This window comes from Coturnix japonica, chromosome 7 (genome assembly GCF_054131305.1).
Source record: "Coturnix japonica strain WE chromosome 7, WE-NBRP24, whole genome shotgun sequence".
NCBI classification, from domain to species: Eukaryota; Metazoa; Chordata; class Aves; order Galliformes; family Phasianidae; genus Coturnix; species Coturnix japonica.
In genome coordinates, this window is record NC_140669.1 from 2,221,339 (window position 1) to 2,240,773 (window position 19,435).

General features: G+C 40.4%; 1 protein-coding gene across 21 annotated transcripts in view; it reads left to right on the forward strand.

Annotated features, from left to right (window-relative positions):
• Positions 1–19,435, forward strand: part of MBD5 (methyl-CpG binding domain protein 5) — a 122,120-nt gene that overhangs the window by 25,318 nt on the left and 77,367 nt on the right. For all 21 annotated transcript variants that reach the window (XR_014948169.1, XM_085552914.1, XM_085552923.1 and 18 more), the window contains exon 2: positions 17,768–17,865. The gene's annotated coding sequence lies outside the window, so the exon portion shown is untranslated. The remainder of the gene's footprint in view (positions 1–17,767; positions 17,866–19,435) is intronic.

The window sequence follows — 19,435 nt, forward strand, 5'->3', positions numbered from 1 at the left end:
TCCAGTCTGTTTTCTTTGTTTGGAATGGACCTACACAACATGAAACTACCACCTGCAAGGGTCAAAATAGAAAATGAGTTTCTTCTTTTAACTAAGTACCCAACCAATAGGGTAGAAGGTAATAGATATATATGCGTATGTACAAATATACATATACAAAATCAAAGTGGTTACGGTGGTCTTCAGATGAATTATCCTTGTCATAGTCATGTCTACCCTAGTACAAGTTGAATGCAGCAGTACATGCATTGACATAGCCATCAGCTGTAGACACAAGCCTTGGCTGTGTGTGTTGCTGCAGTTCTACCTCCACTTGTCAAACAGGATCTCTGTTGGAAAGGTGACTTTACATAGCTCTGGCAGCCATGATGCCCATTATCAATGCAGAGATAGCAGAAAAGTCCATCATCAGTGTCTTCATCTTATCCTGTGCCATCTGAAGGCAGCGCTTTTCCTTCTGGTTTCTCTTTATGTGCTTGAACAAATGACAATAGAGCATTTTCCAGAACTTGATGATGATTTCATCAGACCTGTTAAAATGTACCTCTGTACAACGAGTGTCCATCCCAGCTTGGGGCAGCAAGCCCAGTCAGCACTCAGCAGGCCAGGAGAGATTTAGCCTGCAGATACACCTCACTTCTCCCACTTAACTCACTGGTAAAAGTAATTAAAACTTTCAGTGATAAAAGAAGAATCTGTAATTAAATCAGAAGGCCACGTATGAGGCAGAACTGCTGCTGCTCTTCCAATGCCTTGCCCAGGAGTGTGTGGCAGTTTGAGGGGAGGGGGCACTGGGAAGAGGCTTGGATCTGACCCACGGTATTGTGCTGTGGTCATGATAGTCCCAGAAAGGTGGAATCATTTCTGGATAAATTCCAAGTTGGGTCTTTGAATTTTATCAGAAGGTCGTTCTGCTTCACAGAATTGAATGATTTTAATTGCGGTTTAATGTCAGAATAAATGGTGTGTGATGCATCTGTGTAAACGTCATTTCCATTTTTAAAAATATGAATCAGTTTCTTTCATGTTTCTCAGAACTATGCACTTAATTTCTCACATATGATAACATTTGAAAAGAGGCAATTTCAGAGAATATCAGAGCAATTTAATGGAACACATTTGAGGAACATAAATTTGGTCATAGGAAGAGTTTCTTTGCCCACAACCTCAAAAAAAAACCCTCTCCTCCATTCCATAGTGAACAACTGAAAGTAGTTGTATGCAAATTTGACCCATAAGGACTTACATCAAAACAAATGTAAGTATTTTAAGCTTGCCAATGCCTTCAGTAAGTTCTTGGGCCCTTAATTTTGTAACTTGGAGGGGGAAGAAACCTGAAAGAAAACTGTAATAAAAACTCACATATTTGTCATTGTTTGAAAGTTCAATATTCTCATGGTTGTGTCGATGCAGAAGAGAGTATATTTGGGGTATTATCCAGAAATTTGCACTATTTTTCTGAAGTAGCTTTTGAAAGGAACATTGTTTTCTGCAGGCTGGAAATACATCCAGCAAGTCACAAATTGATTATCAAATTTTGAGTATCCACTTAGAAGAAAGCTGCTCATTAATTCACTGAATTTTTCATTGACTGAAGGCAGGATTTCTTGTACAGCCAAAGCATTTTTGGATTAGCTTTACCTTTTAAATTCCAATTATAAATGTAGAAATAAGGTACTTCTCTCTATTATGGAACTTCTGGATTGGGATGGGAACGTAGTGATACAGATTAGTTGTATTTTAACTTCTGCAAAGTGCAAGTGGTCGTATTTAAAGTACAAGGAGTCGCATCGTCTACATTCTCCATCAACCAACAGTTGGGAGCTCATAGTAGTTGTACCAGATTGTATATTGCAAAGGTGGGCTTTGTGCTCCAACCCATGCTGAAGAAAGGCGTCCCAGCAGTCTATCTAGGAGTAGTTTGAAATGCAGCGTCAGCCAGCAGCATGTGCTTGATGTCAGTAGAGTGTCCCTAAAGGAAAGGCGGTGGTGGTGGACAGGTCCACCAGTACCAGGATTTAACTTACTTTGAAAAATGACCAAAGTGGAAATGCTGCATAAATTGCACTTGGTCATGTCTTACCTTGCCAGCTGGGTGGAGATTGTTTTTATAGTTCGTTGTGTGACTTCTCACAGGGGCTCATCCCTACATCCCGTGTTTTGGAAGGTTCTTCAGAGGCTCTTCCAATGAGCACTTCTGTTCCTGGTGTTTCAGCAGCTTTTTAGCAGTTGGTGAATGTCTGCCATGTGGTTTTGGTTCAGGGAATGTTGATTTTTTTTCCTGATATCTTCTTTCCATGCGTGTTTTTACAGACTTTTATGAAACTTCTTTGTTAGTTCTGGAATTATAACTCCTTTCATTGAAAACACCATTCTGAAGATATCTGAGGCTTTTATAAATATAAAAAGAATTCATTATATCTAAACTTGCAAGTCATTTGTGTTTCTACATTCACAATTCAGTATCACTCCTGTTGCCTGTTGTAACTACTTCTTTCCTCGTGTACCAACATCCTGTGCTCAAAACCTTTGAACAATATTCACCTTCCGATTTCTTCAACACCTCAGATATATTTTTAATTACTCCTTGCTGTACCCGATAATACTAATTTTCTTAATAATTAATAGTAATTTGCCTTTCATTTCCATTATTTAATCTGCTTATTTACAAGTTCAAGCACACATTTACAAGGTGCGTATTTACATATCTGAACAACTCTATGTTGTGTTACTCAAAATATTGATGCTTTGCAATTGTTAGTCACATAATTATCCTAAACGTTGTAATAAATCCTTTGCCCTTTTTATTTTGTCAGCTCCAGTTTTTGCTTGTAGCCGCGTTTGATGTAAATAGTAAATATTAAGGTAATTTTAAGCAGTTATTTAAATGGAGCTTCCCTTCCCAAATGTCGTATTTTGTGAGGCTTTTTGACCTAGTTGTCAGGTAACCCTAAATGAGGGATCCTGGAAGCATTAATGAACTCACACATAGTACCTTTGAAAACTAAACCACATGTCCACATTTTCTCTGTGGTTTTAGTTAGTTTGTTTTGTTGGTTATTTGTTTTTCATTCCTTTAGGAGTTTACCTGCTGGTAATCAAACCACCTAGACTGAGTTGAACACCAACCCAAGATGAATGAAACATATTTCAACCAGTGAAGTAGTAACTACACGGGGCTTCAACAGGGGTTATTTTGACATGCGAATATTTTGCTTGCTTTGAGTCGTTGTATGCTTTATGCATGTAATTGTACTATTTTACAACTATATATTCTAAATCACATTATTTCTCGGGGATTTAGCCAGTCCTGTGGGAAGGCTGATAATGGGCTGTGGCCGTAAATTCTGGGATGGAGCAGAACATTTAACATGCTCTGATGTTTTTGAGCTTGGTGTCTCAACATTTGACCTGTTTGATCAGGGAACTGGGGAGAATCCATGAATGAAATTTCTGGCTATTAAAATAAAATGAAAAACTCAGCCCACTCTTCCTCAAACATCACCATTTTTTTCATTTTAATATTTTAATGGGTTTTTCTTTTCTCTTCATGTGGCTGGGGTCAAGCCTTGCTTCTTCCCATCTATCAAGTCATCTTAGCTCTGCAGAATTCCTGCCAGCAAATCTTCAAACCTATAACCAAGCAATATTGAAATTGCCAATGAAAGAGCTTTATTCTTCTAAGCATATTTGCCAAACACTCTGACTGAGAGATTAAAATACACGTGCAAAGCAAATTTGGCTAGAGCTTTGCAGGCAGACGTACTAACTTGAACTGCTGGTACCATCCATTCAGGCTTCATCCCTTGTAGCAGGCTGAGAGCATCCTGCAGGTCTCTTGCTGCTCCAACAGGCCTTGTCCTGTTTCTTTATTCTTTTGCAATTATTTATTTATACTTTTTTGGTGTGTGTGAGAACCAAGTATCTGTTTGATGCAAAATCACTAACAGTTTTGTGGGGGGAAATAAATGTGTGTACTGCAGTGACATGCAAGAGTAGCTATTGAGCATGCTTCAGTGCTCCCACCTGTAGCACAACTGATTAAGTGTGAGGAGGATGAAAGAAGATATTGAGCAGAGGAAGTGAAAGTGTATGAGGCCAAGGGGCTCCAAATGTGAGGAACTGTTACCAAACTAATAGGAGGTAGTCATAATATTTTTAGTTTATAAGGTTGTTATTGATGTAAAATGCAGAAATAAAGGATGAGAAGCAGAAGTCAGAGGGAGATATTCCTCATCAGTCATCAGAACCTCAGTTATAATGCCATGAGAGTAAAGGGCATCTATAAACGAGGCTGGAACTTAGATCATTTGTCTTCCGTAGTTACTAATGGATCTGCAGTCCTTAGCCACTATTTCCTCTTGGAAGGCAGTTGTACTTCTGTCCTTCATAACATCTTATGGCAGTATTCTGGGCTCTGATCACTCAGCATATTGTCTTTAAGAGCATGGGGACATCTGCATGATTTAAGGAAAGTAAAGATAGATGTTTCTAGCATACAGAGAAGCATGTCAGAAATACCTTCCCAAGGGAGGCAGGCTCAAGGACTGCACCTATGCACCAGCCCTCCAGTTCCTCTTGCCTCCTCCAGTGTAGGATCTTAGAAAGGCTTGGGCTGAAGGGACCTTAGAAATTATCTATCCTCCCCATGCACTAATCTGGTGAGATTCTCTGGGAAAGTGAGTTGATATTCTTGAGTAATCCAGGATACAGTAGATGGGAAGTGTTGGGAAAGAAGCTGGGAGGAGGCATTCCGGGAAGCTCAAGTAGGTTTGATGTGTGCTGGTAATGTTAGAAGGAATCATGTGGAAGCACCCGGGGGGAAAGAATGACAGATTTACATCTCAGAGTTATTTTAGACTGTGTTATTCTCCGTGGGGAATTCCCATTCAGCTAAGAACAGTGCCATTCTTATAAAATATTTCAGGCTAACGCTGTGGTACAACTCTATATTAGAATCTCTAGTTAAACTATAGAACACTTAGAAGATACAAGAGTTACCCATCTCAGTAAGGCTCTTTAAGAGTCACTGTTAGTGTGGCCGGAAGGGGAATTGTCAGGTACCATGACATTAACAAAAGTTTCTCAAGAGCAGCCTTAAATCTTATTAGAAGTATTTCTACTAATGATTTTGACACTAGCAAAAAGGCAGACCTGACAGACACCATTGGGAAGCATCACCAGAGAAAGACCAAATGTGCAAGAAGACAAAGGGACTGTGGAAATGCTGCCTCAACAGAAAATGGGCTGAATCTTGAGTGGTGGTTCAGCCAGAGGTGTTTGCATGTGTGTCTGTGCAAACTCCTTCAAACAGGGAGAGGTTTAAAGAGCGCCCTGGTGCCCAAACCTCAGCTAGTGCCCAGCTGCCCTGGGAGGGCTGGAGGCCAGCTGAGCTCGGTGCCTTGCAGTATCATTATGAGTGTGGAAGAATTGAAGGTATTGTTAAGGCCACTGTAACCTCAATTGCTTAAAAGGATGTCATTTTAAAAACTATGGCCTTTTTTGGAGGGGGAGGGGATAGAGGGAAATCGGTTGGCACTATTTTTTGCTCTTACAGTATATGGAATTCAGAATATCTCAGGCCTTGACAACCAAGAAATGAGAAGTTATGAAGTAAGAAAATCCAGATTTAAATCTTCCCCTGCTGAGCTGGCAGTAGCAGCTGAAAATTATTTGCATGCTAAGGTGTAGTTGTACTGAGCAGTGAAAGGAGCAGCTGAAATACCTAAATGGAGCTGTTGGTTGGATTTCAGGAGATTTATTGAACTTGCTCTGTTCACCTCATGTACAGTCTTTCTGTGTGTTTCAGCTTCATTTCAGCAGTAAGTGGGGCCCGTTTTCTATCTGTAAGATGAATAGGGGAGAGATGTGTGGGTTTGCTGGTATTCAGTTGAAGTGCAGAGTTGGTCATCGTTCAGGGACAGGGAATTCGAAAAGTACATTTCCACCTGGCTGGAAGGTATGGAGAAGACAGGCAAACTTGTGCTGCTGCTGCACAGTGAAGGTGGTGGCACTGGGTGGAAAAGAAATGTTCCAGCTGGGTGCAAGGAAAATAAAATGACTGTGGTGCTGATGGGTCAGTGGATGGGCTCTAAAATGCATCCTGGAGGTGTATGAGACTTGGCTGACCAGTGCTGAGCATCCTGCCCTACTGGACCTGGCTGGGAAAAGCTGGGCTGCAGCCTTCACAGGTCCTTCCCAACAACTACTCTGTGCTAATTAACTTTCCTTGATCAAAAGTGTTGGTTTTATAGCCACAATAAACGTAATCAGATGGCCAGGATTATCCATGAACTTACAGATCTGTATCTCAGCTCATTTCTTATAAGACTATATTTTCACTTATTTATTTTCTACAGCAAAAAAATGTTTTGAATTTTTTGTGAACAGGGTTTTGTTTTGTTGGTTTTGGGATGAGATTTCTGTTGTCGTTTGGCATTATTTGTGATATCAAAGATTTTCATGTATGCATTTATTTTCTGTGCATATGTTGCTAGAGTCAGATTAAACATGCAGGTATTTTCTGCAGCCTTTTAGTACCAAAGCCTCAGCCATCATAGTGTGTGTGGAAACAAACAGGAAAGTTTTCAGTGGGTTGCAGGTTGATGTCCTGAAAGGGCAGTCCCTGGCTGCATGGCTTACAGCAGGGCCAGGCCTTCTGCATAGCACTCCTTCATCTGTTCTTGTAAGGAAATGGTGTTACAGAAAGTCTAAGGGAAGAGAATGGGTAAGGCCAGACTTAACAGCCTCCGTGTATCTGAAATTGTAAATAACGAAAGATAAAAAGGAAATATTCAGGGGAGCGCAGGAGCTTATAGCTAGAAATAAAGCAGTGAAATGAAGAAAGAGAAGATTAAGGCTAAATGTCATGAAAGAGCATTCTGCAACAGTAGTGGTTTTTTAGATGACTCTTCCAAAGAAAGCAAAGAAAAAAAACTGTTTTAGGACAAAGGCCCTTTATTCCTTTTTCTTTTTTCCCTGTTTCTTTCCTTCAGCTTAACCACCCTATGTAAAATAATCTCATATGGGTATATAAAAGAACGTATTAAATCTTTTGAGGCGTGAATGTGAATCTCTGCATCCTTAGAGCTGTCGTGATGATGCCTGAATCTTGTGCAGCTTCACCAAGCCAAAGGCACAACCTCTGTCACCCAGCTCTCAGGGCACAAAGTCCCAATGCTGCAGTGCAAGCAAGGAGCTGGAGGTTCAGGATTTAGTTTTTATGTAAGTTGCAGAAAAGAGAGAGTGAAAAACTGTGTTTGGGCTGCAGTGAGTGGAGAAGGAAGAAGGAAGATTGGAAGAAATAAAGCTTACCTGGGAGCTTTGCTTGCATTTTTGTCTGGGTGTTGATGGTGCCCCTTTATTTATCACTAGCAGGACCCAGCTGGCAGTTCCGGCAGTAACTTGTCCTATCTGAATGGAGATTAGAATCATTGTAAGGGAGCAAGGAGGATGTTTGTGGTTGGCTAACTGCTAACAGGAGGTAAAGAAACAAACTGAACTCCTGAAGTTAAACTTTGAAGTGGGTTAAATAAGTGATAATTCTTGACTATATCATTTTTTGACAGATATTCTTCACTTAGCTGACAGTGGCTTTTGATGTCTAAAACATCTTTCCTTTAACTTTATCTCCAGCGCCATGGAATTCTTGCAGAATGAAGTTGCTGGTATTGGTGGTGTTGCATCTGTGGGCTGATGAAAGGGTGCAGAGAAAGCTTTTTGGTTTTTTAAATGTGGTCTGTGTGAAGGAACTCCTGCGTGTTCCAGCTGAAGCTGAAAGCTTTCTGTAAATCTGTGTGCCATCATTAGCGCTATCAATATCACCTTATTATCAGTAAGGTAACTGAATACTTTGCTGCTTTCCCTTCTTTCACTTCTCAGTGCAGTATTCCAGCTGAACCTTGCTAATCTGACAGCTCTTTGCTACCAGCCTGGCTGCAGCCAGAGGCAGCCTGAGCTCCAGACCTCTTGGAGGTGTTATGTGATCCTTTCTCCTGCATAACAAAAATCACTAAATCATGCTAAGAGTTCAAACACAATTTTCCTTGGGCTCAAAAGCCTCTGCTGCCTCATGAGGGTCTTCGTGCGATGCAGACACTTCATCTTGCCCTTTCCTGGAGAGTAACCTGTCTTAGCAATTCCTTCCACAACCAGGTGTCTGCTGTGAGTGCTGTTTCTGCTGTAGGTGAGAAGAGACAAACTGCACACTTCATACATTCACCAAGGAGGCTGTGGATGCTCCATCCCTGCAGGCATTCAAGGCCAGGCTGGATGTGGCTCTGGGCAGCCTGGTCTGGTTTCAGCCCTGCACACAGCAGGGGGTTGGAGCTGGATGAGCATTGTAGTCCTTTTCAACCCAGGCCATTCTATGATACATCTGGGCACTAAGGAAGCTGTCACATGGTCATTCCTGCTGTGATGATGATGGTTTTCCCAGGAGATGTCTTAGAAAATTAAGAAGGTTGTTTTCTTTACAAAACTTTCCAAACCTCATTTCAGCCAAGCAGGAAGGGAGCACTGCTCTGATCTGTTTCTGACTTAATCGTATGTGTGTCATGTGATGCTGGGGCCGCTACCAGGGGGCTCCTCAGACCCTTGGAGGAATCAGGCTGTCTCTAGGAGAGGCTGTCTTTATAGCAGTGATAAGATGGAAAGGATCATGGCAGAGACCAAACTGATAAAGGCAGGAATAATACAAGGAACAGCATGCTGAAGCCAGAATGTTTAAAGCTGCATTAGAGGCATCTCTTTTCAGTCCGTTCAGAAGTTACCTTCTGTGGCCAAGTCTTTTAGCTGTTCCAGGAGAGGTTACTCCATGCCTCTTGCCCAAGTCCACTTTGTTAATATTGCAAAATTGCAATTGAACTAAGCTGATTAAATGATGCTGTAGATTTGACACACAGAAACAATGTTGTTAATCTGGCAGCCAAATATATTGCAGGGAAAACAAGGTAACAGAAAAGCATAAATTCCATCCAGAAATATTATTTCCTTATTTGGAAAAAAAAAAAAAAAAAAAAGCAACAACAGAACATGTCTAGAAAGTCTTTGGTTCAAACAAACCCAGCACTGGAATAGGAGGATATCAGATTATTTTTCTTTATTTGAGCAAAGAAAGAATGCAAGCACAACGTAAATTTGGTATTTAAAAAAAACCCAACCTGCATTATTACATCTGAGAGGTTTCTTAGATTGGCCTGCAGGTTCCATGGGAATGATCTGCACACGCTGCATTCAGAGCTGAAAAGGAAGCTAAATTCCTTTCTGTTCGTAATGCAATCATCTTACAAGGTATTTTTTATTAAATTAGACCCATGTGACTAAATTGCTACTGATGCCTTTTGTGAATGCTCCTAAATCATCAGCTAAATAGCAGCTGATCTAAGTTTGGCAAAAGGAAGAAATGAAGTTTTGGAAAATGATCTTCATGTTCCTGATAGCAATCAATCAGAATGGGTTACTTGCATACAGTCTTTTTTTAAAAGCACCATATTAATGGGAGGGCTGCAGATCTTATGTTAGCAGAGGAAAAAGAAAAAGGTATAGTCCATTCTTTGAGCTTAAATGTGCTATGGACGTTCAGCTTTATATACGTGCGTATGTGTGTCTATATTTTATATATATGTATGTAAAATGTTTATATATATATTTATATGTTAATTATATGGATCTTTAAGGCATACAGCAGGATGAAAAGATTGCTGTCTCCACTTCTTTTCTAGCATCACTAAAAGCAAAAGCAAAGCATACACTGGCTTACCTGACCAATTAGTGAATTGTTTTCTTCTGCCATTTCCTGTTTAATTCATGCATCTCATAGCTATGCTTTGTCTTCAGAGAAATCTTTCCTGTGTTCTAGGGGTCTCCTTCAAAGCAGCACACAGACAATTGAGACATTTTGGTATTTAGGGCATGTCCCCAGCTTTCATCTGCTCTTCCTTACCTTTCATGTTTGTTTTTTCCCATTGTCAGAACCTGCAGTGCCTCCTCTTCGGTATCCCTGGCAGCAGCTGGGAGTGCATTCACTTCAGAGGTGGGCGGCCCTTCTGTCCATGCTGTTTTCCAGATGCTGGGGGAAGGAGAGTACTGGGTATAGGCCTGGCAAAGTGGGGTCAGGCTTATGTATTTGTATACATGCATTAAAAAACATGTTAAATCTTATAGGTAATCTTAATAGCATTCAGTTTGGTGAACGTACAGTGCTAATAGATAGCAATATGCATCTGTTAAACCTTATGGGATTTGGGGACGGTTGTGATTTAATTTGTTTCTGGGAGTTCCATCAAAAGAGAAATCCTTTGTAAAGCTGCAGGTGTTAAAATTAGACAAAAATACTTTCTGTTCTGGGAAATTATATGCACTTACAGCTATTGAATGTTGAAGCTGAAATGCAGGGAGGGAAAAAAATCTTAATAACCTGCTAACTGTAATTCTAAGATTTCATAGAAGCAGATTTCCTGGCCCTTCTTTCTGGTTCCTTTGAATAAATAAGACACTTACAGATCCATGGAAGCTCCCATGTTTAGTCAACCCAACTAGTTCAGTTCAGTTAAATCTGGAAGTTCATTTTGTACGTGAGTTCCTGAGACAGGAATTTTTCAATTTCACCAAGGCTTACTGCAGTGTTTATAAACTTAGTGTTTTATATTTACATATAATGTATGTTAAGTCAATTACAGTGACCGGGAGAACAAGGGTAGTGCTGAGGAGCACAGAACAGCAGTGCTGGTAGCAAGAGGGGGTAAGACTGTTTACAAGGGTAAATAGTGATAGGACAAGGGGGAATGGCTTTAAACTGAGACAGGGGAGGTTTAGGTTGGATCTTAGGAGGAAGTTTTTCACCCAGAGGGTGGTGACGCACTGTTCACAGGTTGCCCAAGGAGGCTGTGGATGCCCCATCCCTGCAGGCATTCAAGGCCAGGCTGGATGTGGCTCTGGGCAGCCTGGGCTGCTGGTTGGTGACCCTGCACACAGCAGGGGGTTGGAGCTGGGTGAGCACTGTGGGCCTTTACAACCCAGGCCAGTCTGGGATTCTATGACTTTGCCTGTTGGTATCCAAAATGCAGTACAAAACTTTACCCTAATTTTGCCGCAGATAAATGAATGGAAAGATACCATTGAACTTCTGTTCAACCCTCGTAATATCAGCCAATTAATACAATTTTTCTGTTGCACTTGATTGCCTTTTCAGTTCTCTAAAGACAAAATAAACAAGAGGCGTATCTGAAGAGTGATGGATTTGTTTCTCTTTTGCTGTGTAATCATCACAGATTCATATGTACTTACCATTTTAGTGTTTTCTGCCTCCCCTAAATGCTTCCAGTTGAATTTTGGAGGTGGGTCTCTCAAGCAGTTGAGGCTCAGCACTGTGCCATGTTTTCAAAGAAAGTCTGGAAAGATGTCAGTGTTCCACGTGCTGAGTGGTGTCCTCTTTGCAGTTTGAATTCTGATTTCTGCCATTCAGTGCCCGAAAGCTCAAGAACGCTAATTATTTTATAATTGTGTCTGTCGGTATGTGGTTTTCACTACACAGACCACAAAGAGAACTTCGGTCCAACCTATGACACCTTTGTGAGTACTGACAGGAAATATCCACACAAAACCTAAAGCTGCTCTATCTACATTTCTATAATGCAGTTCCTTCAGACTTGACTTCTATGTTTAGAAAAGTTATTATTATAACATCAGTTCTCTACAGATTTCCTATAGACAGAGACAGCCCTGGGGCTATAAAATGCTGTTAGGGAGATATCAGCTGCCACAAATTGGAGGCAAGTATTTGTGGATCCATCTAAACAGAAGAGAAAGAACGTTGCGTGGTAAAGCACAGGCATGCTTCCACAGTTAGAAAAGCTATTTTTCTATCTTCAATCTAAAAATAACAACTAGGAAATATTCCTAATCCCTTCATTCGTTTTTCTTGATTTATGTCTTTTCACATTTGCAACAGAACTTGAACCATCTTCCCAGCGTTCAACCAACAAGATTACAGTTGACAATATCTGCAGTTCTATGTTTTGTTTCCACCTGTACCAACCATTTGAGGAGGGCTCTCAATCACTGCTGCAGGTTTTTGTTAGGAAGTGAATAGCTTTGCCATCTTGTCGTGACTTGGGAAGTGAATTCCACTGTGAGGTGTGCTGGGTGTTTGGATGAGCGGCAACATGGAAGGGAAGGATTCTCATTTGTATATGGAAAACTTAAGATGATCAAAAATGGTGTTTTAAGAGATAATTGAAATTTTCCAGTGCTTCACCTTCAGTGAGGTTGTATGGCTGATCACTTGGTGGTTAATTTAATGTGTCAGTCTGCAGAAACGTGCCTGGGTGAGTTGTGAATAGATTTCATTACTTTCACTTCAAGCTTTGCCTTGAAAACATGTGGCTGCTGGATTCATGTCCATACATTCAATTTCTGCTTCTTAAAATACTTTCAATCTCAAATACATATGCTTAAGGTCTGATACACTACCCCCACATTGCAGTAGATTTAAGCTTTCTTAAGCTGTGTCCTGCAGATCCAGTCTTCCTTCACACCACCACCAGATACCAAATGGTCTCAGACTCTTTAATCTCTCAGTGCTGTCTTCATTAGGTCATGTTACTCAGCATTTGTCATCCCTTTAGAATCCTGCTTGAATACATAATGAAGGCTCACTTTATATAAATATATATATAGCCCTGATTATTAGGATGTATACTGCAATATGTTCAAATACTGTAAAGTAATGAAGTGCAGCACTATATGGACATGAGTCCATAGATTTTTGAATTGAGTAAGAGTTGATATCCACGACTTATCAGGGATTTTTTTTTGCCTGGTTTTCTGTGCTTTGGTCTTTCAACCTCTCCACTTCCCTCATGCCTTCTCTGCTTGGTCTGCCTCTCACAGGGAGTGGTACAGACATTGGTGGGCAGCCTAATTCAGGGATCTGGAGATATGAATTGATTCTGGAGCTTCCTCCTGCTCTCTTGAATGAGGTATAAGATCAGGACATAAAGCTCTCCAGCTGTAGGTGCTTTACTATTCAGGTAATTTCAAATATGTGAGACTAAGAAAGAGAAGTCTAGATATCATGCTCACGTGTTACTGAATGGTGATGTGCCAGAATATAATGCCTGTTAGGGCAAAGGTGAGAAAAAGCACCTTGTGGTTGGGTTAATAAGATCTTTTGGGTTATGGTGTTTTTTCTTTAGTTTGTCCTGTGCCGTGTGTAGACTCAAGTATGGTTATAGTTTCCCACAGTGTACAGCTGAAAGCCTTACGGTTCTCCAGGGTTGGCTGCACATTAGGCAGTTACTCCCCATGGAGAAGTTTACTAATTGTAGAGGTTATACTGTTGAGATTCAAGGAGAGATCAGCTGCTATATATATAGGTATCTGTAAGGAACCTCTAAATGAAAGAACTACAGATGCTGTGTTTGGAAGAGAAATGGGTCTTATTAAATGTAGTTAGATGAGTCTCTGTTTTGCTTCTCAGAACTTTGAATAGCACTGAAATTTTGACTGTATTAAGAATGAAGTCTCGGTGTAACTCAGTGCAGAAGATACAAAGCTGTAGGTATTGCTGGAGGCTTCTCAAGGGCCGTGTAGGCTGACCTGCCACGTGCTGATGAGAGAATTAAAGAAGCTTTTAAACTCACAATGGCATCTTTTTTCTCTAATGCTAATGAGAAATCTGTATTATATTGGTGTCCATAAAATGGTAAATAACAGTTAAAGACAGGATGCAATTCTTAGAGTGGTACTGGAGCAGAGTTATCTGCTAAGTGATTGCATTAGTTCTTGCTTGCTGGTCTCTGGTTTGACTGCTGGTTTATTTATTTTTTTCCTTATAACTGTTAAATATTGGAGCTGCCTTCTCTGCATAGTAAGACAAAAAGGAAATCTGATGGTTCTCCTCCGAATCCATTTCCAGTGTTGTGCCTTTGCAACTGAAGTCAGTCGTCTCATGGATCCTAAGCCAGGAGGAGGAGGGATCTGTGCTCATTCTGTGCAGTGCTTGTTGCTGCTGCTTTCCTCTCATCCCTACCCCAAGACGTGGGGTGTGTGGGGGTGGGTGTTTGTGGGCTTGAAAACGAAGAGCTAGAAAACAAAGATCTGCTCAGCGCCTTTCAAGTCTACTAGTTCTTAAATTTGGCACTTAAAAAAAGACATTTAGAAAAGGCTTTACCTTTGTGTAGCTGTACGCGGGGATGTTATTATGTGTACTGTTTTCTAATGTTTTCTGTGTACATTTAGCTTAGGGTAGAATAAGCTTTGTAAGGCTGCAGAAACATACCTCCCAGAGGCAGGTGACTGATGGGGACTGCAAGCCTTTGTAGTGTTTCTGTGGCAGTGCCTCTTGTGTGTGTTCCCTTATCTAAAAGCAAATGGGCTGAAATTTTGCACCTGTTCTAACTAATGGGTTTCTTTTAATACCCAAGCATCCCTATGAAGCCTGAGCGTGGTTTTCACCCCTGTAACTTAAAGGAAGACGTGTAACTTCATCAAAGTTACTTTTGATTTATGCCTGTGCAAAATTTGGCTCTTTCAAGAAGCTCAATTGCTGAAACAAATGCAAATATTTAATTCCTGAGGTTTTTGTGTCTGTTGTTTGCATTTGTGACACTGTTATTAAAAGCAAACTCCCAGTGTGGCATGGATGCAACTGGGACTGGAAGATGAGTGTGACTGCACCTGGTTGGGACCAGAGACCTCCCTATGAAATCCCATAGCGCGGTCTGAGGGGGTCCAGTGTGTACTTTTCAGTTCGTTACTTTGTTAAATGTGTGGACAACACTTAAATCTGTGTCAATAACATTTATAGCAGAAAATATCCGAAATAATACAGAAATAGAGTGCAGGAACTATTTCCACTTGGAACAAACGGAAAGCTAACAACATTAGGAAAACATATTGATGTTTTTACATAGCTGTGCAATAAAAAGGTTAGGATAAAAATAATTCTGACTTAATAACACCCCCAAACAGAGAAAATAATGCCTAAAACCAGTGTATTATTTTTCCCCAATGATTTATGAGCACTGACTTTGTTTTTATTGTGATGCGTTCAGATGGTTTCACTTCTTTGAAGTTCCTGCTTGGGAATAAATTATCAAAATGTATTTGGAGGTTTGGAAAGTTTTGTTTCTCAGAAGAGTAAGTAAATGTTGAATTGGATCTATGTAAGATGCTTTGTCTTCACTCCAGGAAGAAACTACAAAAAAAAAAGAAAAGAAAGAAAATCAAATCAAAACAGATTCCTCCATTTGAGCAGAGACATATGTTTGTGGGCTGGCACCAGACTAGTGTGCAGAATCTTGTAGAACCAACTCTTCATACTCTAGGATATTTAGAGGAACAACATTCAAAGCACGGTGCTAGAATATGTAAGGAGAAAAATACAGAGATCCTTCAGATGGAAAATGTCTGCATGGAGAATTCTTGGTGGCTGTTTATTTCTAACGCTGTGTAACTTTGTTAGTTTTAACTCCAAAAGTCTGTGAGGTTCTGAGACCAAAACTAATGATATCCTTACAATTACTGCAGCTGTGCATGAGGTAAATACAGTGAAATAGGTTTGAAAAGAACATCTATGATAGGAGTGAAGTGTAAGTGTATGGATTTTGGTTGTGCATTTAGGGAAAAAATAGTATAACCTACTAATACAGAAGACCAAGTGAGAATGAGTTACTCAACAGGCAAGAGAAATAGCTGTTCAGTGGTGTTAAAAAATTTGGGGAGGTTTGGATGTGATTCAGTGTAAGAAAATGAAAGGCTGAGTTGAACGGACAATTGATAGTAGGCCTCAACACCATATTACGTGTGCAAAGGCCCTTTTAGGGAAAACAAATCACAGACTGTGAACCACTTTGAAAAATAACAGCTTAAAATGGTGCAAAGAAACGTTGCTTTTATTTCCCTGCAGTTGCTCCGTGTTTCATTTTCTCTGTGCAAGAAAAACTGTTTTACTTCAGGTCTGAGTGCAGCTTTTTGCATTTCAAGATCTGCCTCTTGGAAGGTTTGTTTTGTGCTTTGCAATGACTGATAAGCATCTGCCGTGCAGAACTTATTAAACAGATCCATTGATGGATGCTGATTTGGCTTCCATACCACTGTAGGCCTCTAGCTGGATTGGTTTGGCATATCCAGGGGGTAAAGGACAGCCAAAGCCAAGCAGATCTAACAGAGAAAGTGTGTATCGTGTCTGCATGACTCGTAGACCAGTTGAGGTAGAAGCAGTCAGTGGAATTCAGTGAGGTTCAGTTTGCTCTTTGCCTACAGTAATGTATAAAGGTGTATCGGGGCAGAGCGATTGATAACCTGGCTGTGGTGCCTGCCTGCCCCCTTCACCAGCTGCTGCTTGCCTTGGGGTGCACCAGCAGCCTCAGGCTGTTGGAAGCACTGTTCTGCTCCTCTCCTGCCCCTCAGCCCTATCCTGAGCCACGGCAGGAAAGCAGTGGCAGTGTGCTTTCAATTCCTGCACAGCAGTCTTTTCATACTCTAACAGGGTCATTTTCTATCTGGAATTTCTCCTCCATACCAACCCATCAACTCCAAGTTTGGCAAGCGTCAGGGCATAGCGTACATCCAATTTGTTCTTCACATTTTTCATCAGAAAAAAAGAGCGAGTGTAACCCTGGTAGCCTCCATGATTTGATTTCAGAGACTGCTCCGAAAGTTATTTTTCTATGAGGACGTTAAATTTTTGGAGGCGTTAGAGAGTGTGAGTATTCAGTGTCTTGTTAGGGGGAAGAAGTTGATTTGAGTGTTGTGTTCTGATCCAGTGGAAGCTGAGGGGTTTACTTCAGGAAAAACAAAGGTGGACAATTCAGATGAAGCACTGTAAAGCGTATATCCATTCATAGAGGTGAACTGCAGTAACTTCATGTTTTTGCTATTAGAGGTGGCTTTAAGCAGCTATGGAAGGCCCCTGCTGTGCTGGGGGACCTGGAGCTCTTATCAGCCTTCCATGCGTCCTGGCTGCTGACACATAAATCTTCCCAGCTTGCTAATAGATGAAAGACTAAACAGATAAATAATGCTGAAAACATCAGTATGAACGAGTGGCATGTGCTAGCCTGAGTTTTACTGCTGCTCTGGTCAGCCCTGGCTGGAGCTAGTGCAATTTTGCCTCTGCTCCAAGTTAGATTCCACCGTAACCTGAGAAAGGCTAACCCAAATGGAACCAGCTGAGGGGAGGGTAACATTATTTACAAGATGAAAGCTTTCTGACTTGATTAGCCTCCTAGTTAATGACATCTGTTGCTAAATGTGGACTGAAAGAAGTAACGTGGCATATGTTAGGTTACGGGGATACCGGCGTGGCCTAATGCTGTGTATAGCAGTGAGCAGGTCCTGCATCATTAAGGGGGTTGTCTTAAAGCTATCTGTGTTTTTGCTTACCAGAGTTTTCCCGCTTGCTTTGTTGTTGCATGTAAAATAACATGCTCAATGTTAATTTGCAATTTATTTTGGTTTTTTTCTTTTGTAATCTTTAACCCCTGGGATGATTACTGTTGTTTTCATATGATAACAGTGGATTTCTTAAATTTGATGTATTGCATCTTAAATATATTGATGTGAATGAATTGTGGTACTCCTCAGCTAGAAAAATGCCTTCCCATGTGCTGGCTACGGGGCTATTTGGTTTTAGCAGCACCTAATAAACTCATGCCTTGCATGCAGTGCACAGTTTTACCCCAACATATGAGCACAAGATATAAAACCCCTGAGCCTTGTTGCCGCTAACCTGGGTGTACTTTTTTGTGGTGTTTTTCTTCAGATCCTTACTGACGATGGTGATCATTGGAGGTATAAATACTGAAGGATACGTCATTTACAGACAAGATCTTTGAAGTTTATTTCCTTCAGACAGCAGTGGTAAGTAAAATATCCGTATTGTGCATTTGCACATAAGTAATGCTTGATACCTTTTGTCCTTAAACATAATGTATTAACCATTATTAAAGAGCAGCTGGATTACAGGAGTCGGGCTTTGCTTCCGAAAGTTTTAAGTTTTTTTCTTTTTAGCTTATTTATTCTTATATTAAAAATATGGGGATTACTTCTCAAAAAAGCAGAATTTTAAAACAATGGCACACAGTAAAACAGTGGCTAATCTAAGCAAGTTTTCTGTGGGATATTAGAGATGTAACTTCTTTTTAATTAGTTATTAGATACGTGAGGCTGATGTACGCTCTACTTGTACTATTCGTTTTGAGTGTGTGGACTTCTGGTGACCGATATAAATGTTAAATGCACAGGAGAGTTCTATCTGTATTTTTATTCTGTTTGTTATGAAACTAACTATATAAACACTTGAAGTAACATGGAGAGAATATTTCTGTTGTTGCAATAGAGCTAATTTTCCCTGTCATTATCTGCTGTTAATTTAACGTGTGGCAATATCTGAAATTTAGGGATGATTATATGGTAGTAGATTTTTGGTTAGCTGTACAGCTCATCTATGAGCAAACCAATTAAGATGTAATTTCAGAATATAATTGAACTCCTAATGGGGTACTTTAATTCACTTGAAATTTACATATTTGCCTTTTTTTGTTTTAATAGACAAGTCCAAAATGAGGGTACAGCTTCATTTTTGAACTTATGAATAGAGCAACTTCATCTTAGGCTTTTCAAAATGAAACGTGTAAAATGCTCTTGAATAGGAGGATGGAGATTAATAAGCTACTTAGTTCACAAAATCTGAACTTTGAATAGCTCTTACTGGCTATTTATTTGAAGAATAAACCTTGTGTTGTTAGGATGCCTTGATGTTATTGATACTCTTTTCACCTGCAGCACACCACCACCTGATGCAGTACAGTGAAAACTGAGCCACTTGTTACAAAGTCTGTTCAGCATTCAGAGCTAATTTTCTCCCTTTATGCATGTCTGAGCAGCCAGGATCAGCTGGGAAAGGGCTTGTTCTGCAGATCTTTATTACTGATTTTTCAAGCAGTATGAATAGAAAATTCTTGGAACTCTGTAGTTAGTTCCAGCTTGGCCTGACAAAGGATCAGGGCTGGGACACACAGGGTCAGGGTACATGTTGCTTCCATATTAAGTACCTCATTTCTGTGGTGTTTGTAATGAATTGCTGTTTAACTTCCTGTTGAGTGTCATTTTGCATAAGTCAGAGGTTTTGTATGTAACCTCCCCCTTCTTTTTTCCTTTATCTACTGTGGGATTTTCAGCCTGTATTTAACTGCAAGGGCAGTGAAACAGCGTGTGACTCAGCTCCATATGCAGCAGACACTGGCAGATGTATCTGGGCTCAGGCAGCTCTGGTTCCATTGGATTTTGTATCATTTTAGGTTTTCCCAGCAGAATTCTAGATGAAGCACTAGGAGAACAGCAGATGGGAAAGAGTTAAAAAGTGTGGCATGCGTAACTGAATTACATGACCTAAAACAGGAAAACAAATGGCACAAACAGTAGCTGTTTG